The sequence below is a fragment of the Thermobia domestica genome, chromosome 18 (genome assembly GCF_964235325.1).
Source record: "Thermobia domestica chromosome 18, izTheDome1.hap1.1, whole genome shotgun sequence".
Taxonomy (NCBI): domain Eukaryota; kingdom Metazoa; phylum Arthropoda; class Insecta; order Zygentoma; family Lepismatidae; genus Thermobia; species Thermobia domestica.
This window is the reverse complement of record NC_137471.1, coordinates 28,121,746-28,146,175: the sequence shown is the minus strand read 5'-3', so window position 1 is coordinate 28,146,175 and position 24,430 is coordinate 28,121,746. Positions and strand designations below refer to the sequence as shown.

Below are 24,430 nucleotides of genomic sequence, written 5' to 3'. Positions count from 1 at the left end.
TAAATAAATAAAATATATTTACTTACCATTGACGTCCTTTGGCGACGCACGCCGATGACACACGAACCGCACAGACCGCCCACAAAGTGGATTTACGATTTCGGAATAGTTATTGTAGAAAAATATATAAGCATACCGTATTAAGAATTATTATTGTCCATAAATAAATATATGCATTCTTTCTTTATCTTATATTGAATACACATACTTATTTGATGTTTAATGAATATATATATGCATAACACACATTTTTTAAAAAAGTAAGAGCGTCACATAAAGCATTATTAAACCATGTTAATAAATTTAATTGTATGATACTTGATATAAAGCAGTTCATGTATTTTTTTTTATGTTACAGAATATACATACTTTTTGATATTAGATGTATATAGGTATAGGAATAAAACATAATATCGAAATTTTTTATTTTTTATTGGTTTGTTTTTGGTTTATATACACTATTTAAATAGAAAAAAATGAATAATTGTTGTTTTCATTCATATAGTTATATATTTTCAATTGTATATTTTAATAATTGTTGTTTTCATTCATATATTTGTATATTTAAAATATTAAAAAAGAATATTTACATATTTACATATTTACAATATTAAAAAAAAGAGTATTTACATATATAGAATATTTACATATTTACTACACTTGGAATGTTTACATATTTACAATATTTAAAAATATTTACATTTATACAATATATACATATTTACATCGCATGATGATGCGTGTACGATGGTATTTAACGCAATGCAGTATGGGGTATGAGGATAATATAATATTCAGTACTTGTGAATGCAAAAAAGAAACCCAATGATGTGAATAATTATATGCTATATCCGAGGCAGTATAGCAATGTTTTGCGGAATTGCCATAGTCATCTCCTTTCATTCATACAATTAATATATATACAATATTTACAATACTATTTACATATTTACAACACACTTACTCTTGTTTTCATTCACACACTCCTCACAGAACAAGACTTTGCCTTCGATAACCATATGGAATACTACGATAATCTGTTTCACTGTCAGGGTTTAGTCTTTGTCGTTTATTATTAACCTTACGATGTGTTTTTACTTGTGTTTTAGAGACAATAGAAAACCCAGCCTTACGTACAATTCTCCCTGGAAACTTTAACTCTTTTTTCTCAATTTTGTTTTGAATTAATTTGTAAAAATGCTCAAAATTAATTTCCTTTCGCGTCCTACTGTCTAAAGTGATTCCCCTAATTTTATATACATAATCAAATTTTCCCGACCCAATTTCTTTCATTCTATACGCATAATTTTTAGCCCCTAATCCAATAAACATATCGATTTCCCACCCGTCAGGAACTTCATTAGTTAGTTCTCCCAGGTAGGATCCGGTTGTAAGATTGGATTTTCTATTTCGTTGCTGCACAAACATAATGCTGTCTGTGTCACAATAAAGAACATGGTCTGGTCCTGCAGCAGTCAATAGGTCATGAAGACGAAGTCTTGCCCATGACGTGATGAACGAAGCAAGCACGACATTTGAAAACTTCCATGGTTTATTTTCATTTTCAATGTCTTTGTAAGTGATTAGGAGATGGCGTTGACCAATGGGTGTTACTGTTTGTACCTCGTATTGCGGTGACAGCAGGTACGTCAAAAGTCTTTCCGGAGTGTCAACGACTTTTGATTGTGGAAGATCGGTTCTCTGTCCCCATTTTCCATAAAGTGAATTGAGGAATATTTTAGCAATATACCTCAGACCCGGGTTCGTTCTAATATTATTGTAATTTAATTGTATGCCTTCGTGGGCATGATACTCTTCAATGTATTTTTGTTTGTCTCCTTCGCTTTGACATGATGCAGGAAAACCTGAAGCCTCCTGCTTCATTTGAAGGAAAGAATTCACATAGTCTTTAAACAGACTATCCGAATTTTTTTCCTCACCGCCAACCAGGTTAAATTCCCAAACTTCCTTTATTTTGAGTATCTTATATCCATTTTGAAGTGCTCTATGCAATTCTGGGGTGCAGAATGTGCCAGTAATAGCACGATCATTTTCACAATGCAAACACTCCTTGACACTTTCTTCCTCCATACATGTGCGACATAAACCGAAAAGTAATCGCCCATGTGCAACATATGGTAAGATCGGAAAGAATAATTCATTTGGAGGCAAAACGGTACATTTAACTATACCATGAATACTTTCCACTTCTGGAAAGTCCGGCCCCCTATGAATTTTTGGCGCACCCACTGGCAACGGTTTACGAGCCATTACCCAGGGGTATAGACTAGTAACGTCCAGATACTGAATATATTCCTCATTAGTACACTCATACAAGGCATTAAAGCATTCAGTTCGCCCGCCATTAAATCCGTGCTTGGGAACCAAATAATCAACAAGATCATTACACCGAGTTTTAATAAACTCTTGAACGGACTTGTCGGACTTCACCTGGTCATCCCACTCACATTCCCATTTCTCAACAACGTTGAGATTACGTTCTTTTAAATATTGGGATTTAATAACGGTCGCTTCGTACTTTTGCTGCATGGTTATACGATGAGGTGAGGATACGTCAAGCTGTTCGTAGCGCATATCAGGGTAACAGGTTAGGCACCCATGGAAAAAACACCCATGAAACTCATAAACAGTATTACTAGATGGTTCATACCCATCCACCTTGTATTTTCCAAATCGTCTTTCGCCGCCATTTCCTGAATGTTCAATTTCAGTACCTCTTGTTTCGCTCATATACCGCAACCATTGCAAAGCTTTTACACTTTGCCGATCGCGGTAGTCAAATCCAAGAGGTGGAATAATTGCGATTGACTCTTTGGGTAAATACAAAGTGCAGTATGTAAGCATAGCAAGACTGGCTATGGTTCCGGATGAAATGAAACACTGGATTCCGCCAGTTTTCTCCTCTACCATATCCGAAAACTTGATAACCGCTTCTGCTAAAATTCTTACATCATTGCGGCAATATTCCAACATCTCTTTTTGCAGGTCATACTGCTCGCCACTTGCAGCACGTTTTTGGTGCCAGGCGATTAATTGTTGTTGTTCTTCCGGAGCACGATTTTCAGGATCAAAATACTTAATGTTCGGAATTTTGCCTACATAATTTTGATTTTTTGGTGTATTAAACAAGTATGGGAAATCTCCCTTCCTTAAATTCCCAGAAAGGCCTAATGATTTCGGGAGTTTTGATAATTTAACTCCCATATAAAGAAATGTATCGCGAAAGATTAAATGATTACCGACCCGCAACTCGGTAATTTTGTGCCCCGTCATTGTCATTGATGGTGTAAGATGGTGGGTTTCAATGAGATTTTTAAGACAGAAATGGATATCATAGCGTGATCCGTTATGGCTCAGTACAATTGTACGTTCAAACTTCGGACGAGATATTAACACAAAGTGAATAAACTCGTCGATGTTCTTAAAAGAAAACTCACGTTTTCCATTTTCATTTCCACATTCAAAGCATGGTATGTCTAAACTGCTACCCTTACATTTATAGCAAATCATTTGCGCGCAAACAAGATTTACTATATGCTCCTGTTCGTCCTCAGTATTTGTATCTAGAAGCATAGTCTCTACATCAAAAATTATGTACAAATACTTTTCTACCCGGGTAAGTTGTTGGTTCTGCACATAACACACGTGGTTACGATCAACATGCGCAGAGCATGATTTACACAAACGTTCCCCGCATTTATGCACAGAACTACGACGGCGTCTTAAATCATACATAACACCACATTCATCACACACCCTAACCATATCACATACACTCTTGCTTTGTCCGCTCACATCTTTGTGATTGTCAAAACATTCACTTGTCGGAAACAATCTATGGCAATCATCGCATTTTCGTTGCATATCAGAGGAGGGTAACTCGTGGTACTTTTCACAATATGTGCACTTAAATTCACACTTATGAAAAATACCAGAATTATTATACCCCTGAAAACAATGATCACAAAATCCCTCTGTCCCCAAAAGTTTACGGACACTAGTTACCAGTTGGTAATGATTATCTTCGTACAACAAATATATTTGCTTACCACCCTTAATCCCCGGATATATCACATAAAATTCGCGTGTCATTTGATTTCTTTCATATACAATGATCTGGTACTTGGGTGCGAGGTGGTTTTGTATTTTTTTCACGTCGTTCAAAGTACATCCATTTTGATCTGCAGCGTTTATTCCTAATTTTATAGCTAATTTCCTTGCCTGTTTCAACAAACGTTTTGGGTTCTTTTTCAATCTATATACTTGAATATGTTTATGTTCAACTCTTGCCATCCCCAGAATTACACTCTTTGGGAGGCAGTATACATCCTTTTCCATAGGAAGTAATTTATCTTCCAAGAAGTCAGCCAATGGAAGATATTTCTTAATGGTTCGTTCACGTCTTTTACCTCTTCCCTTTCGGAGATGCACAGTATTCACCTTAAATGTGACGTTACCTCCGATTAGGAACTCCTCATTACTGTTGAGGGTATTTTCCACTACGGAAAAGAGGACCTCAGGGTTCAATTCCGATTTTCTGCGCCATGACAGATAAATTGGTTTGTTTAACTTCGAGGCAGTGCTCTCGATAGTTATTCCTACAAAGGTGTTGTTGTCAACATCCTTTAATGTATGGGTCATTACAAAATCAAACAAATCACGTATATATTTTTCTGGATTTTCGATTCCATTTGAACCCATACACTTAATGGTTAGTTCTGTCCCCTTTAGCCCAAAGTAAGCATATGTGCGGGATGTACTCTTTACTACTTCAAATTGTTGTGCACCCATACCATTCATTGTCTTAGGTACTTCCTCAAATTTCACAGAACCAAATCCAGTTAAGTTCATAGGTTTCCCAGAACTTGCAGTGCTTGGCCCTGGTAAGCTTACAGGATTACCTAATAGCTCAGCAGCAGCATCACCAAGTAAACCATCAGTTTTACCTGCTAATAGCAGCTGGTTGAACTTTTCACAAGCTTGATTTTTTATACTATCCTCACGAAAAAATCCGCACTGATATAAATCAGAAATATCAGCAGCGGATTCACAGGTTGCCAAAATAATTTCCTGAACAGCCCCATAATGCCTAAATAGCGCCTGCAAAAAATGCTCATATTCAGGACTACGTACACGCACCCCGATGCTATGAAATTTTTGTACTATCATCTTCCACGTGTAATAAACAACTTCGGCTGCCTCATATCCGAAGCGTTCTGCCATGATTAATAGTTCACTTAGCTCGGCTGCACTTGTACAAGCCATCTGTAATCAAATATTATATTGGTGAATATTTTATTAATATATGTTTAAGTTAAATTCACAGTATTTTTTTTACTGACCCCACAACGATAATTGTAAATCACAAATTCAGCAAAGATTCAGTTTTAAGGATCCTTTCACAGCTGACGATAACTATAAATTACAATGTTACGTGTCAGTTTACCAAACATGCGCTTAATACTTTACTATTTCACTGTAATACAACTTCGTTTAATTTACAAGATTTACCGAAAATTCAGTTTTAACTTTATTAACAATTTCACCAGTACTTGTTGGTAACTATAATAAAACTTTCCGTAACTTGTTTCAGTTCACAAAAGATTTAGTTCTTACTTTACCGAAAATACACTTAAAAGGTTATCGGTAATTGCACTAACACTTGCCGTTAACTATAATAATAAAACTTCCCGTAACTTTTTCAGTTTAGTATTGATGCACTACCACTTGCCACTCACTAAATATATTTTTTAGTTCACCGAAGATATACTTTTAACTTTATCGGTTAATCCTTCAGTACTTTCCGATAATTGTAATTTACAAATTGCCGTAATAAAATTCTCTTCAGGCTAATTGCACCACGCAGTGTAAACCAGAAACGTCTTTACTTTTTCATTGATTCTTTACTACTAAGTGTCCGCTGAATTTTACCTGTCTTATATACACGAAAATATTGTAAATACCACACGAAGGTTCTCGAAATTTGTCGAAGATTCCCGAAGTTTGCCGAAAATTACCGAAGTTTTACGAACATTGCCGAACTTAACCGAAGATGAACCTAAGAGTTTATCCAGAATTTTTGTACATGTTGGTAAATGTATAACACGAATGGTTCCAAAAATTGCCGAACTTTCCCGAAGTTTTCCGAACATTGCCGAACTTAATCGCACATGAACATGAGAGTTTATCCAAAATTCTTGTACATGTTGGTTAATATACCACACGAATGGTTCCGAATATTGTGGAACTTAACCGAACAAACATAAGAATGTATCATCAATTCCCGTACACGATTAGTAAATGTAACTTCCAAAAGACTTGTAACTTTAAAGATCACCAAAGATATACTTTAAAGTTTATTATTAGATGTAACTTTGTAACAAAATTGGTATTTTAAAATAAATAATTTAACAACACAGAGTATAACGATGATTGGTTTTACTTTACTTTAACACTAGTAATTTTATAGTGCGCGGCGCGGCTTGTTGCGCTGGATTTATACTTTCCAATATGTAATCTCGTACTCAAATGCATTTAGTTTAAAGTCTCGTACTCAAATGATTTAGTTTGTAATCTTGTAGAAAAAAACGATAATCACACTAATTTCCTGAAATAAATTTTCCCACACATAACAACAAAAGTATAACAACATAAACCAACAAAATAAAATAACAAGAAAAACATTAATGATTCAAATACAACATACAGAAGAAAAACTTATCAAAGAAAAATAATATACAAGAAAAATATAAAAGGAAGGAAGTTTAGAACAAATTATGTAACAGTTCACAATTTTAAGAACGAGTTTCCTAATATTCTCCCAACCCTGTTGTTCATATAGCTTCTACAATAAGCATATAAATTAAAATCGCATAGCAAGCAAAATACAAAAAAGGTTAGCTTAGTCTCGTTAGTTTTAGATCAGAAAAATTCAACATAATAAATAAATAAATAAATAAAGGTTAGGTTAGTATCGTTACTTTAGAATAGAAATTTAACACAGAAATAAGACAAAGGAAAAAAGATTTAGTAGCAAACACAAATAATAGAACAAAAAAGGAAGAAAATATCATAGTAAGAAAATATCAAATGGAAAACAAAATAAATAAATAAAAGAAAGGTTAGGTTAGCTTAGTTTAGAACAGAGAAATTGAACATAATAAGACAAAAGAAACATTTTAAGGAAGGAAAAGATTCAGTAGCAAACATAAAAAGGAAATAGCATAACATAGTAAGGAAACATAAAAAGAAAGAAATTTAAACGAAATAATGAAAGAAAGAAATACAAAAAAGAAATAGGTTAGAAGAAAAGGGTTACGCTAGTTTAAAGCTAAATAACAAATCATAGAAGCAGATTATTTAACAGCTTACAACTTTTAACGTTTCCAAATATTCTTTTACGAGTGTTATATATAATAAATAACACGAAACAATAAATAATTAACATGCTCCCAACAAAGTTAGAGTTTCCAAAGTAAAGATACAATACAAAATCAGTGATGAAAACGAAAAAATTTTAAAAAATCATTAACAAAAGAAATTTATCAGTGAACAAAAATTATGAAACAAATTAGTTTGATATCATTTTGATGTAAGCGTAACTTTATTTCTAAAATGTTGTTGGTGACTACTAACGATAGTTTTATACATTAAGTAATAATTAGCGATATTTTATTTTTTTTTCTACTACTACTTTATATTCCGTGAAAATTAATATTTGTATTAGTAAGTTGTTACTTATAATGTAGAAAATGTAATTATCATTACTTTGCATGTTTCAAACAAAAAAATATAGAACAGCTATTCTGTGTACGTATAATTAATTCATTACATAAAACTCGTTAGTTCTAAATTTCAATTCTTAATTCTTACGATTCGTAACATGAAATTCTTTCATTGTAATTCTTCGTATGCTTTTAACTGTGTAATGTCAATCTACAATTTTTGAAATTGTAAGCTTGCAATTCTTCACACTTTCGTTTCATTACATGAAACTTTTTTATTGCAATTTTAATATGAACGGTTGCAAACATAAATTTTATTTAAATTGTAGCTATACAATTCTTCATACGTTTTGTAACTATGTTAATTGTAAAAATTCAATTGCTCATAATTAAGTTATTTTTGTGTAATTAATTTTAGTTATTCTTTATATTTGTTTTTTTTCACTAGATTAAAATCTTTTGTTTGTTACTTTGCCAATTCATTTATGTAGGTAAAAATATTTGTTTACTAAGAAATTTAAAAAACTAACCAAAAATGTATGAACACTTACCACCGCTGGGAAGACAGGAAATCCTTATTTAAATGTTCTTAGATGTCAAATAAAATATGAGAAGTGGTAAATTCACAGTTGAGGATGAAACAGTTGAATGCTGTAATAATAAGAAACAATATTACTTTACATGAAACATAATAAGTTTGAAAAATGTCTATTACTATACTATATATTGTAAATTAATTTGTATGTAAACATTAAATGCATGCTGTCAAAACTTTTTGGTATGCGTTTAAGAAACGTAACATGTAAAGAAAATATATGTAGTTACTAGTAATTGTATATTTAAAATTAATTTGCATGTAAACATTAATTGCATGCTGTGAAAACTTCGTATGCGTTTAACAAACGTAACTTGCAATGAAAATATATGTTGTTACTAGTAATTGTATATTTAAAATTTATTTATACATAATGAAAGTATATATTGTAAACATTGAACTGTTGCATGCATGAAAAAAATTTAACTGTCAACAAAAAAAACTGTATGCTAAAAATAATTAAACATGACAAACTTCAAATTAAAAACAAAAAATTTGCATATTGAAAAAACTGCATGTTTAAAAAACAAACTTCAACAGAAAAGAAAAAATGTACGGTTTTAAAAAGAAACTGCTGATACATGCAAGAAAGTTTTTTAACTGGTGTTAACAAAACTGCATTCTAAAAACGAACACGACAAACTTCAAATTAGAAACAAGAAAGTTCTTAAAAAATGCATGCAAAAAAAATTTGTTGTTAACAAAATTACATATTGAAAATATTTAAGCATAACTACAAATTAGTACAAAAAAAATGTTCTTAAAAATGCATGGAAGAAAAATTTAACTGATGTTAACAAAACTACAGTTTGAAAAAAAATATTTAAGCATAACAAAACTTCAAATCAGAAAAAAATATAACTGTTGTTAAAAAACGCATGTTGAAAAAACTTACACTTCAACATAAAAGAAAAATGTATGCCTTTAAAAATTAACTGGTGTTACATGGAAGAAAAAGTTTTTTTAAGTAATGTTAAGAAAATTGCATTCCAAAACAAACACGACAAACTTCAAATAAAAAATATACATGTTTTTAAAAATAAGTGTTGTGTGCAAGAAAGTTTTAAGTAGTGATAAAAGTATTCTGTTTTCGCATCTTATTTTTTATTCTCTCGTATTATTTACAATAATATTCATCATTTAAGAATTAAATGTAGGTTATAACTACTGGCATGTAACTTAAAATATGATGTGTGCTACTTCCCAGACAAATTGCATGCCACAAAAAAACTTACATGTAAACATAAAATAAATTCAAAAGAAAAGAGGAATGCAAGAAAAAATTTAACTCTTGTTAAAAACAAAAGAAAACGTTACGCAAAGCAAAATGCATGGTTTAAAATTTTTTTAAATAGTGTAAAGTGCTACAACTTTGTGTTACAAAAAATTATGCATGTGAAAAAATAAACTTCTTTAGATATTATAAACTAATGTGTACTATGAAAAAAATTCTTAAGCAAACTTTATGATACTTACTTTAACTTCTGTGAAGTACGATACTTTAGAATTTCGTTCTAACTTCTAGTTATTAGTTTTCTGCAATCTCCAATCTGTTGTTCTGAAATAAAAGAAGTAGTTCTTGTAATTTATTTTCCTAATATTTTTATGATTCGTTTCTTATTTCTTTTTTACGTTTCGCTTCTTATTTTTATTGGTTCGTATGCCAGAGCATACTCGTAAGAGCAGCTACGCTGCGAACGTACAAGTAAGTCGTGTTATTTTAAATAACACTCATTGTTAAAATGCTATCAATATTAGAATGTTTAATCAAACTAACTTAACCTAACTGAAACTAACCTTTCTATTCCTATCTCTACTTGGTCTTTTCTTTAATTTCCTGTGCTTCTTGTTTTTGTTGGTTCGTTTCCTGCTGAAGCTCTGTTTATTTGTTGGTTCGTTTGCTGTGCAAACTCGTTGTTAAATTTGAGTGTGAAAAAACTAAAATTCCTTTGCAACTTTACTTCACTTGTATCTTCTCAACCTATTGTAGTACTAACAGATTTGTTTTCTACGAAAACTCTGTTTATTGGTTCGTTTGCTGTGCAAACTCCTTATTTATTTAACCTCTCGTATATTTTATTCCATCGTTTCCTTTGGAAACTCGTTGTTAAAAATGTGAGCATACCAAATATGTTCCCAAAATACTAAAAATTTCGAACTTGTAAATAATTCGTTTCTTATTTTTATTATTTCGTATTATTTTCAATAATACTCTTGCAGCAACATAATTGCTCTATTTGAATAATTTATTACAAAGGAATAAAAAATAATACCTTTGGTAGCAGAAAATATCTTGCTCCTCTGGTACTTTTGCTGATCACTTCTGATACTTTTAGTACTACACCAGTAATAATGCTACTTCCACAAAAGGATTACCTAAAATATAACATAACATATGTTGTAGTATATAGTATAAAACCTTATATCTAACTATATATCTATATTTACAGATATCTATATTTCTATCTATATATCTATCTATAACTATATATCTATATCTATCTATAACTATATCTGTATATCTATATCTATAACTATATCTATAACTATATCTATATCTATTTATATCTATCTATATTTATCTTATATGTTAGTATACTATATGGTATTCCTAATATAAGATAGAAGAATATGATATTGAGTGTATCTAAAGATATCTATTTTCTGAAATATGTATAACCCATTTGGTTCTGTTAGAATTAAATTTTCAAATATCAGTACTATAAGATACTAGGAAGAGGTGGATTTTGTTCAAGAAAAGGTATACAGGACATGTCAATGGAGTTTTGATAAGTTACGAGTATTATAATGAGAGAGACCTAAAGGAAACATTTATAAAAAAGTCTACGAAAACAGAGTACAAAAAAATACAAAGAAAAAACAAAGGCAGGCATAAGAAGAAAACATCACAAAAAAAACATCCATAAAGACAGATGACAAAACAACAAATTTGGATTATACACAAACAAAAAGCCTCTGTTATATACAGAAAGATAAAAGACAAGATAGCTAATGTCAAATAGCTTGGGTTAGGTTAAAGAAGATATAATAGAATAGCAGACAAACATCTTGAAAAATATCTGTAGTAGTGCTAATAATAGCAAATAGCAGCAGAAGCCAAGCAAGGAACACAATAAAATAGTACTCAAGCATGTTAAGAAATATCACTAGTAGTGCTAATAATATCAAATAGCAGAAAAAAACCAAGCAAGGAAAATACTAACCAGAATAGAATAACAGCCAAACATCTTGAGAAATATCACTAGTAGTGCTAATAATACCAAATAGCAGAAGAAACCAAGCAAGGAAAATACTAAACACAATAAAATACTAGTCAACCGTCTTGAGAAATATCACTAGTAGTGATAATAATATCAAATAGCAGAAGAACCCAGGCAAGGAAAATACTAAACAGAATAAAATATCAGATCATCATCTTGAGAAATTCCGGTAGTACTGCTAATAATACCAACTAGGAGAAGAACCCAAGCAAGGAGAATACTAAGGAGAAGAACCCAAGCAAGAAGTATACTAAAAAGACACAGATTAGCAAACAAGGGACATAAACTTTTCAAATAGCTTAAGATTAGTTCAGAATAGGAGCATTCCAAGAAAGAAAATCATGTATGAGCTTATTAATATCTTCATATTGACTAATTAACAAAACCTAGAAACTTTTACTTAGTATTATTTACAAGAAAAAATTAGGTAATACGCAGAACTAAAAATAATAAGTTACATTAAGAAAAATGAAGCGTACAAAGACAGAAATATCAAAGAAGTGAAAACTTAATTCAAAATAAAATACTCAGATCATCTAGGTTAGATCGTACTAAAAGCCATCAGATATGAGTTGCAACATGAGATAACTAAAGAAACCAAGCAAAAAAGATCTACCAAGCGCTACGAATGAAGTAACCATAGAAATAAATTAGAGCATCTTGAAACCAATTTAAAAACACATACTAGTAATAAAAAAGAGAAGCAGGAATAAGTTAACTGAAAATATAAAGTTTACTTAGAAGGCATGCTGTCAAAGTTAAGGTAAATTAAGTTGTAGTAGCATTAGGTTCCATAGGATCGCCAAACTCAAGCAAGAGAGGATACTATTTTGTAAGTGGTCTACAGAAAGAAATGCATGCAGAAAACTGAAAATAAATATTTTAAAATAGCAAAAGGTGAAATAGAATTTTAATACCGTAACACAATCAGCAAAGAAAAAAAGGACAAACAGAAAAAATCAAGATAGATAACTATAAAGATATAGCTAAGTAGCTGAAGAGAAATGAAAGATAGGTAACTACATAGAACTAGCTAAGTAGCTGAAGAGAAATGAAAGATAGGTAACTACATAGAACTAGCTAACTAGCTGAAGAGAAAAATGAAAGATAGGTAACTACATAGAACTAGCTAACTAGCTGAAGAGAGATGAAAGGTAGGTAACTACATACATCTACTAAGTAGCTGAAAAAAGGCATAAAAGAAAGATAAGTATACAGAACTAGCTAACTAGCTGAAGAGAAATGAAATATAGGTAACTACATACATCTAACTAAGTAGCTGAAGAGAGACATAAAAGAAAGATAAGTATACAGAACTAGCTAAGTAATTGAAGAGATAGAGAAATTTTGGCTAGGCAAAGATATACATTACAAGAAAGAAAGTAAGTCGTGTGTTAAGTCATTTACATTAGGATCTTAGAAAATATTGAAAATAATTCATAATTGTTGCTGTCAACCAGTTTTGGATGCCAAGCAAAGCGGAAATACAACAAATTAAGTTTTAGTTCAAACTAGGAAGTGATGTTTCAGTTGGGAAACCAAGGCAAATCGTAAATAAAATAAATTTAATCTAGTTCGCATTAGGAAATAAAATCAGGAACAGTAGTGGCTAACAGAAAGTGAAAAAACTTGTAGGTAAAAAAATCGTGTAAGGAAAATTTCAGTTCATAGCAAGGACACAATAAGTGATAGCTATATTCCTTTATCAGCAGTAATAGGTTATATTAAATTCAGAAATCATTTAAACCTACAGTACTAATTAAAAGAAAAGATAAAAAACATAGTTGGAAGGACACAAGTTTGGGAAAGTTTAGTTAAAAGTCAAAAAATAGTAATGCCGAAGCTAGACAAACACATTGTGTAATACCAATAGATAAAAATGAAATTCATAAAGAACAACACTTAAATATCATGTCAAGGGAAATTTGTTCCGTAAAATTTGTAGTATCAATAAACTTATTCAAATTAATGTAAGTCACCGTCACCTCTTTACGTATTATCGGTATTACAAAAATATTTCTGTTGTTATGCTTCTTCGTTTCACGCTATAATAGTACAATTAACTTGAGTGTGCAGTAAGATTACCTTATAAGCAAATTCTCGTTCGCTTTGTATACTAAGCCAACATTTCGTAACGTTTCCTTATAATCCTATTTTCTCCATACTCACATTTCGTACAAGACATTGCAACACAAACTGTGTCAATGACACACCTGTTTACACCGATTTACGTTCTATAGATACATAATTACCCGTTTCCATATTTTTCTCGTCCTATTGTTACTTTATTCTAAGAATACTTAGAATAATAATAATAACGTATTACTGGAGTTTAGATAAGTTACCAAAAGTGTAAAATAGTCTAAAATCAGCAAAGCAAGTGCAATCAAAATAAGTATATGTGGGTTTATTCTCTATATAATGAAAGAATTCTTTAATAAAGAATCAGGTGCAAACAACGTTCAGAAAACCACGGCAAATGTATAACTGCTGCTAATTAAAACCTTTCACCCGTAAGTCAATAAAAGTTTCATGACGCCCAAAAAATAAAATACTATGTGCCACGGCACTAATAAATGATAAGGTACAAGCTAAACCAATAAGAGGAAAACAAAAAAATTCAATATCTAGACGGAGTCATCAAAGAGTAAATCTTAAGTCATTCTTCTCCATACTCGCATTTTGCATTATGTATGCTTCACATTTTCCCCTTGCAACGCCAAATAATCAGCTAAAATTGAAAAGTAAACACAGTCAAACTACAGTCCCTTCGTTTTCATTTCTACATCGCTTTGTTCCATACCAATCATAATCTTCTCCACACCCACATTTCAAAGGTTTCCCATGCATCGCCCACTAAAACAACGCATAAATCTCACAATCATTAGATTACATCTTAGTCTAATTTCTCAATTCCTTCATTTTTTAAGAAACAAGTCCTATTACTCACAAAAATGAATTAGTTTCCAAACATAAACATTCTTTTTTCCGTCAAAATGTCCTTAACATCGTTTCAATGCATCTCATAACTAAAACTCTGACAAACTGATTCTAACAAATACTTGTTGGTTCAGTGCAAACTATCGCGGGTCTATCAAAATTCTTACATAAGTTGCAACAAATAATGGTTCCCAAATGCAATGCTAACAACCCTCCTCGCAAATTTTCAATTCCCTCCTTTCTTATTAGCGCCTAAAAGTAGTATATACAAATATTACTTTCCTATAAGGACTTGCATACATCTCTTCCCCTCCATTCCTGTCTTTTGATACTCTTAAAGAAAGGTGTAAATACTTTCCAAGTTAGACTTCCTAAGTTTCTTTGCAATATACCAACGTAACTATAATAGTTATTATAATTAGTGCGGCTTAGCAGAATGAACATTATTATCTAAATTCCATCCGATCTCCTCCTGATCTTCCAAACAAAAAAAAAAAATGTACAGAAATTCAGTTTTAGTTAGCTGCACTAGTTGTCAAAGACTATAACCTAATATCGTTTGAAAAGAAATACATTTATTTTCTTCAGAATAGGCAGTGTAATGCGTAAATAACACAATATTCTTCCTACCAAACAAGTAAGGCAATCCTACATTTTCCTGCTCCATACAATAAACAAAAAATCAAGTCCTGCTCCCAACAGAAATTCCAGCTACTATTATTTAAAATTTCCATCCCACCGTCACTATCTCATATAGTCAAAGTATATAAAATGCTCCACATCTTAGTCAAAAGCAATATTATTTTCAAAAGAACCCAAAATTATGACATTAAAACTATCTTTTGTGTCTGCAGTGCATCCAACTAATACAACACGTAGCCTAAAACATATTTTCACACCATATTACTTAAAGAAATTCTTTCACGCCCTACCAAATCACATTAAAGTGAAAACAGTACTAAATATTAACAATAAGTTTCTCTGTCTGTCTCTTTTCCACGTCTTTCTGCAATTCTATCTATTTTTACAGGGTAGGCCAAATTAATATTTTTGAGATTCTGAAGCTAAGTATTTCAATATATCGCGTAAATTTTCTTTGTTGTTTCATAGGCTTATCGACCATAATATTTTAATGTGTTCCACATTCATTATTAACAATCAGTTAAGTGCATATATATACTATAGTGTAACACACAAGTGTCAAATACATCCCCGCCTCACAAAAAAGTATCGATAGTAAAAAAGTACTTAACTATAGTAATACCGCAATCGAAAAAAAAATAGCATCAGTCTATAATATAGTAACAGTATTAAAGAAACAAATTTTGGGAGGAGCCTGAAGCCTGGGGGTCCAGAGCCTGGCTCTGTTCATCATTGTAGCATCACATTTAAACAGTTATAAACATTGATTCATTTCTTCAAATATTACATCTACTATAAGTTCTTTCCATGCATTCTTATCATGCAAGCCAAGCCACAATTCAGTCTCAATTATTTTATATTCCCGGCATTTAGTACGCTTGTTACGGGTAAAATATAATACGTATATCCGCTTTAAAAATGCCCTTACAGAGTAATTCTCCCAAAACAGTATCTGACATAATACTAAATCAGTTCCAAACAATGTCATACTTTAACTACATTCTATATATACTATGATTTCACTTTCCACAATGTAGTTAAGGAAAGAAGGCCACAAACATAGATGATCTTCTCCCTACACTTTCAAAATACAAATATAAATCTAAAAAATTCACTTCTACTTCTTCTCATAAATCGTATATTGTTGCTATAAAACTGGCATTACTCCTGTCTTCAATTAATTTCCAGAGTAAACACTAAAAATTTAGGTCTATGTACAATAACCAGTAAGTCTTTCCAACAGTGGCGGCTCTTAAGGTCCCATTTTTAAAATCCTGTCTTTATTTAATTAAAAAACAAACAATAGGTGCTCCGTAAAACTTCCGCTTGTGGTTCCTTATATATAATACAATACAGGTTCCGTCTCCTCACTGTTAAAATACGCAAAATCAAAACAGCTATAATAATAATAATAATAATAATAATAATAATAATAATAATAATAATAATAATAATAATAATAATAGATCTTCTTTCTTACTAACCGAATAACATACGGGCATAACAAATCTCGGACCAGTTCTAGCAAAAGCTTAAATTTCACTTTAGGTCCACGTCTCGTATAGCCTCAGTATTGAGCAATAGTTAACTGCTGTAGTACATTAATTCTTACTAGTCTTCATTCATCTTCCAACATTATCTGTATTTCAGTTTTAATCACAAGTTCCAAAGTTAACCAAAACTAAAACAAAATATTTCAGTTCTCCTTGTATTTACACTACGCAAATGCGTAATGGTACCTACGTTTCATATTGTTTTCCCACTTCCTCTAATAGTATAATCAACAAAACGTCATTCCATATAAAGGTAAATACGTTATCTTAATTCTAGTATATTCAAGTGTAATGCATTCTGTATTGCGCTAGCAACGCAACTTAACTAAATTAATAAAAAAAATAATAACTTACCTTTTCTCCTTCAAACTTCAGTTGTAAAACAGCGTCTACCACAAACACACGAAAAATCAAGTATGAGTTTAACTTCCTTTTGCTCAAATCTTATATAGGGGAAACGGAAAAAGAAAAAAAATACACGTGTGGCCGACTTTTGTTCATTCAATCTACCTTACAAACAAGCCCTACTACAATAACCCACGGTCAAGTTCTGTTCCCACAGTAATACAAAAAAACGCTTCACCCAAAAGCATTTTTAACATTCTTTTGTTAACAAAAGTCAACTCAACAGTACAATACGGTAAATAATCACTTTTTATTTTCAATACTTTTGAAAATGTTCTCTTCCAAGTTTCAGTACATATATCTGCACTCTGGGGGGCAGTACCTTGTTAGGGTGTTGGAAAATAAATCTTATTATGTTTCTTTTTTTCTCTTTTTTCTTTTTAAATAGTAAAGGTTACGCGAGTGAACCACAAACAATTTTTGTACTTTGGAAAAAAAAACTTTCTCCAGTTCAAGTCAAAAGGACACGGACATGACATATATTTTTCTTTACTATGTTCAATTCTTAACAAACTAAAAGTTACAATAAGAATAGCTTCTTCTATTCAAACACGGGTATCTTTCATGTCACAAAATGTTTCATTCTCTCAAAGTGATCTATTTCAGCCATCTCACATGCAGGTGTTACAAATCCAAGTCATTCTATATGTCTCCCTTAAAAACAAAAATACACAAAAAACTGTATCTCCTTGCCTTTTCAAATCCGTGTGGTCTTTTCTTTAAGAGTCACATAAATTTGGTCTACTGACATTAACTAAAATTCTTCTTCAGGTGAACAAAATGACTTAAACTTCCAGAAAATCAATACAATGATTTGCAGCGTCCTGTGTTCGCATTCAAACTCACGTCAAGCAACAGTCTCAATTATTTCTCAAAGAAACAGGCGTTCTTAAAATTTCCAAATGTTTTCTCAAACAATAGCGCTCATTTCCGTTCTCGTCTTGTTACAACTAACCTCTAGGCAATCTAAAAAAAAGTTCCTAAACATATATCACATCTTCATGTCAAACGCTAACAATGTCCAAAATTTCTCGCTTCCAAGTCAAAAAATAACAATATATCCTTCACCAGGTGTATGTCACAGATGTTCCAATACTTGGAATTTTAACTACATGTTTTCTCTCTCTGTCATGGCCAAAATACAATGTCTGTCAAACAATAATCTTCTAGGTATAAAATATTGTCTTCCGCTAATACACGTGCGCATGTTTCAACCACCCAGCACTAAATCCAAACTCTTACAAATCTCATAAATTTTCAATAATATGGTTCAAGAAATGTCAAATCAGCTCTAACCTCACCCCTTTCATCCACAAACAAAAAAAGTGTTCCCATGTAATTCAAAAAAATTCCAAAAGAGGGCATGTCACCCTCAATAATTCACTTCCTCCCCGCGTCGGCAAAATATTTTTGCTTTCTGTAAGCTTTTACGTAAGATACAATGAAAACCGTCTAGTTCACCAAACAAATCTTTCGTAATTCTCAAATAGATGGTAGCACTGTTCTTTTCTTCCTTTTATATAAAATATTTTAGTCAGCTAAAATATATTTGCGTTATACTTTATTTTTAGTTTATTATATAATATTAAAATCCATAGAAAAATTCGATGGTTAAATAACACGTCAATTATGCTCAAACAAAAATTAAAAAAGTAAAGTGGTCACAAGTAAACAATTCGTCATCAGAAATAAATTTCCGACACGTATAGTGTAAGCTATTGCGAACACGTGCATTTTCCCCGAAAAAAAAAAACTCAGGCATCACAAGGTCAGTTCCGGTCTCAACGCGTTCGCGGGCGGTCTGTGCGGTTCGAGTGTCATCGGCGTGCGTCGCCAAAGGACGTCAATGGTAAGTAAATATATTTTATTTATTTATTCAATAATTTTAATTGGTACAACAACATAAATTCATAATTACAAATTAGTTTCATTCTCCGAAACATTATGTATATGTAAATCATAAAAAATCGCAATTAGGGATTCGTCTCATTGCGCGGAACATTATGTCGTACGTAAATAACAATTACATATGTAAGTCATATAAAAAATTAATTCATATTATCATTAACACCCCATATTCTTTTATAAGTTCAATTACATACATCGTACTCGTTCATGAGTTTAATTGCAAAATACTCATTGCGCTATTAGCGTAATTACAGTCTCATTGAAAATACTCATTACTTCAATTACCAAAATGGTATATAAATTCCCTATTATCCTACTGACAACCCTACATCAATACGTAAAGCTGCTAAAGATGTTCATGTCCATTACAGAACATAAGATTTTGCGCACGTGTTACAAATGGCCAATGCTCATTTACATTAGGCTACTCAACATGTATTTTACATAGTATATTACAACTGGACGTGGGTGCAGTGGCAGAGCATTGCATTGTATGATGAATCCCGATACCTTCATCATGACGATAGGAGGGTGCGAATCCATCGTGTTCCAAGGGAATAGCTCCTTGACACCTGCACGGCGGGAAGGAGACAAGCTGCCGGTGGCTTAATTATGTTCTGGGGAACATTCACGTGAGTATCCATGTGTCTAGTGGAGCTTGAGCAAGGTACCAAGGCGTATCGCACACTGCTTGCAGGCTACCTACACCCCCTCATGACGACCATGTTACCCAACCGTAGTGGCATTTTTCGACAAGATAATGCACCATGTCACAAGACCAGGAGTGTGATGGAGTAGTTCGAGGTACACAGGGCCGAGTTCCAAGTGTGTGCCTTATATACATCTGAGAAAGAAAACACATGGATGGCAAGTAATAGTCACAGTCTGTACCCGACCCTAGGCACACGCCTGACATGTATCTGGGGAACGTGCCTAGTATGTTCTAGGTATGTTCCCCATGCCGTAAGCGTCAATGAACCACAAAATTACTCCCCAAAAATATGTTGAATCACCTATATGCGTAATGTGTTTACATTAAGGTGAATCTAAACAACACTTTAAACAAGTAAAAGAAAATGTAGGGCTATCCTAGGGTGGGCGTGAACCACCGACCTTTGGATTACTAGCCGCGTGCTCTTCCTACTTGACCACAGAGGCGATGAAGACAACGTCGCTTGTAGAGGGATAAATTATTGAGGTCTTTTTCATTCGGCTAATCAGGAAGTGAAGTCTTTGAGTTTTACGTCCCACGGTTATGCCGGTTAGGCTAAAGGAGACGGTGATGATGAGTAATGAATGAAATGGTGGAATGAAGGAAGTGGGAGGAAACGGGAGAACCCCGAGAAAACCCACGCACCCATTGTCCACCACAAAGTTCACTTGGCAGGGGCTGGGATCGAACTCGGGACCCCAAACACCAGAGGTGAACGCTCTACCACTGAGCCACCGCAGCCCCTTCGGCTAATCAGAGTGCTCCTTTAACCGCATATATTCGATTATCACCGTTTGGGATCAAATAAAATCTGTTCGCCATGTAATTTCATAACAAATTGACGAGTGTCTGTTTACTTTATTTCATGGTTCTTCCATATTCACTTTCAAATGATCGGCGACAGTTGCCATCTAATAAAGTTGATGCATTTATTGCTTCTAGTACACAATCGCAGAGAAAAAGAAGTAACAAATGCATCAAATTTGGGAAATGAATTTAGAACACCTAAATGGCGAATGCCTAGCACAACTTGTGCTGTTAGGGTATCTGAAACAATATGTACCTAAAGGACGTACCTAGAACATGACAGATATATGTTCCAAGTGACGACATAAAAACAAATGACTGTTAGAGTACGAAACTGAGCCAGGTATATAAATGCTATATTTGTGGTACATAGTTGCAAATCTCAATTTGGTGTAACAAGTACCTAAAACTGTAGGTAGCTGAAATACATACTTAGCACATGAATATCATATGTGTCAAGTGTCGAGTAACTAAAAAGTAGCTGGGACACGTAAATGGTACATGCTTAGCACATCTTGTGCTGTTAGGGATGTACTGGCCCCCCAACTCACCGGATCTGAACCCAATCTGACATATCTGGGATGTGATTGAACGTGACGTCAGAGCGCATCGCCCCATCCCCGGAATTTACGGGAATTAGGTGACCTGTGTGTGCACATGTGGTGCTAAATCTCTCCAGTGACCTACCAAGAATCATTGCGTGCATGCCAAGACTCGTCGCCGTTGTTATCCGTGCCAAAGGTGAACATACTGACAATTAGGAAGGTAGTTATAATGTTCTGGCTGTTCTGTGTGTATATTTAAACTCGTATATTTTGTCTCGATTCGAATTTCGAGACGTCTCGTCTCGAATGCGAGTCGAGTCGATACACGAATCGAGACAGAGACATATTTTCGAGTCGAGACAACATTTTCTCGAGACGAGTCGAGAAAGACTTAAATCTCGACTCGATTCGACTCGTGCGCATCCCTATATGCAATCCAGACATCAGACGAGCGAGTGGCGAGCACCTTATGAGCCAAGACCGAAGAAACCACGTCGTTTTGAGCTTCAAAAGAAGGTGATGCTTGCGGTTTTCATGGATTACAACGGTGTTGTACCTAGGTATATACATCATGAATTTCTGCCAGAAAGTCAGACAATCAACAAACAGTAATATTTGGGCATTATGAAGCATTTGTGTGAAGCAATTTGCCTAAATTGTGAACCATGACAACGTAACGAATGTTATAATCATCAAAAACGTAACGAAAGCTATTTCGCATGCCACCAAAGTCACGGGATTTAGCTCCTAGCGACATTTCCCTGTTTGATCGATTCCAGGGGTAAAAGTGGATCTGAAAAGGTAAAAGGATGGTTGACGTCATGGCGTCTCCCGTGTCTTTCTTTGCCCATTGTACTTTTTTTGAAAGTGGGGGATGCCATAGATAGTTTTTGGAAGTGGAGGGATGACGTCCGTTTGCGCTCCCCCTCAGTTTTATCCCTGATCAACTCAAGAAACTATTACGGGGAAGCATTTATGCAGCCGAAAGGAAATAATACAAAAGTCGAAGATGGCTCTGATGAACATACCGAAAATCGAGTACCACAAATGTTTTGAGAACTGGATCAAGCGCTAGCATAAGTGCGTGTCAATCGATGGGGATTATTTCGAAGGGAACAACATTAATTTTCAGAAATAAACTTGTATTTTTAATTTTGTGAGTGAATTCCAGGAACTTTTGATCAAGGTGGTATTCAACTAAACTAAAATCACAAAGTAAATAAAGCTATATATACCAGTTTATGTCACAATAAAAAAAAAAAGCAATAGACGTAGATCGGACGGAGGAACTGCTATACTTGTCAGAAAAATTGCCCTTTTCACGCAATTACCGATACTTGATAACCTATACGTTCATAATATAACTCCCACACTATACTATTTTACACAGGCCCCTTCCCAGCCTAAAAATGTAGGGGGGGGCGGCTGAAGTTAGGGTGGCCCGATCCAACCATTATAGTTCATTTGCAAGCATACGAGAAAATTTTAGGGGGCTCGCAAAAATTTAGGGGAGCGGCCCATCCTAGACCCCCCTGGATACGGGCCTGACTCTATATCCACAATCCACTTTATTTGGTCACAGTAAATAAGTCACCAACAACGAATATACAGAAAACAGTCTTTACTAAATCACTTCACATCGCTTAAGCGAATAGTTATCACTACAGCCCGGATTTATATACAAAATGCATGTTTATAGTTACGTGCAGAAACATATGGAAAGTATTTCTTTTTCTTTCCGATGGACTTGTAAGGAATTGTTTGAGAGGCATATGATAGCGCATATATGTGCATATTTTGAGTGAATTTTCGATGTGCATGCATATTTCGTAAACTTTGCAGGATATTACATAGTTCCGAATTTTATTGCTGCATACTAGCATATTTCAGAGCATATAACAAGAAAGTAGGTCATATTTAAAGTGAATTGAATCACTTTTTAAACGCAGATGTAGAATATTTAAAAAAAAAAAAAAAAAAAAAAAAAAAGATCTGAATTTGTTCCACATAATCCTAGGTAAATTCACTTTCAATTGCTGGTAACACTGTGTCAGATAAACTTTGCCAAGCATTAGGCTAGTTTTAGACGGAAGCATTTATCGTAGCGTTTCTCGTAGCAAAAATCGTATCATCAATATCCTACCGTGTAAAGTAGCAAATGCTATAGCATTTCCCATGCCATGGCATATCCTATGGCATTTCTTGTCGATAGAACTTGCTCTATTTCGTAGCATTTTCCCCAGCATTTCTGGTCCGATTGCAGCGCCGTGGTGTGTTAAAAAGAAGCGAAAGATTTTGTGCCAAATATCCATGCTCTTTGTTTTGTGTGGGAAATTGAATTGTAGTAAAGAAAAATGACTTGGAGTAAGGAAATAGTAACGCTCTTTGCTTGGCATGCTCTTTGTCCACATACTTCTTTGTGATTTTAGTTTTTTTAATATGACCGGCGAGAACTGTTATTACAATTACTATAGCTTTAGCTACCTCACGCTTAATTTCGGAGCCATAATTGCACTCTTCTCCAATAATTTGTTTGCTACGTCACGACAGATGCTTATCAAAATGCTACAGTTTTAAAGCACCATATACTTTTGATGCCATAGAATATTATATGAAATTGTTGGCAGCACATCTGCTACAAGAAATGCTACGATAAATGCTTCCGTCTAAAACTAGCCTTAGGCAAAAATCCCGGGTACAAAACAATCTGTGACATTGCAAATGTACCTAATGGTGAAAACATGGAATTGATTGGAAAAGGACCCAACACAGAAAGACATTTGGTATTTTTCACATGAACCAGTGACTTCTTCTGCTGATGTAGAAAGGAACTTTTCAATCTACAAAATACTTCTTAGTGATAAACGCACAGGGTTTACAGAAGAAAACCTGAGGAAGATGTTCATAGTTCATTGCATCAGAAGTCATTAAAGTCAGATATTTTTGTGAGAAATTGAAATTTTATTTTCTTAGTGTGTATTTCAGTACATATGTTAAGTTTTTAAATGCATATTTTAGTGCATATTTTTAAAATATTTTTCGTGCATATTTGCATGTATATTTTGGTGTTTGTTTATGCATGAAAATCCAGGCTCTAGTTATCACAGTAAATATGAACTCCCAGCATCGATTCATCAGTAATACAATCACCAACCTAAATGGACGAAAATTTATGGAATACCTCGTCTTAAGACCATGGACACTAACACCCATGAACCGACAAGAAAAGCACAAACACTCAATGAGATGGACACTAACCCGGATAAAATCCTTAGTCCCCTGATATACACCACTTCA

The 24,430-nt window shown here is 33.2% G+C and overlaps 1 long non-coding RNA gene across 1 annotated transcript; it reads right to left on the bottom strand.

The window, feature by feature from the left end:
• Positions 1-8,295: 8,295 nt before the first annotated feature.
• Positions 8,296-10,718, bottom strand: LOC145675625 (uncharacterized). Its single transcript, XR_014129167.1, has 3 exons — positions 10,614-10,718; positions 9,817-9,898; positions 8,296-8,396 (listed from the first exon to the last, which is right to left on the bottom strand). It is a non-coding gene; the product is annotated as an uncharacterized LOC145675625 (long non-coding RNA).
• Positions 10,719-24,430: the final 13,712 nt, after the last annotated feature.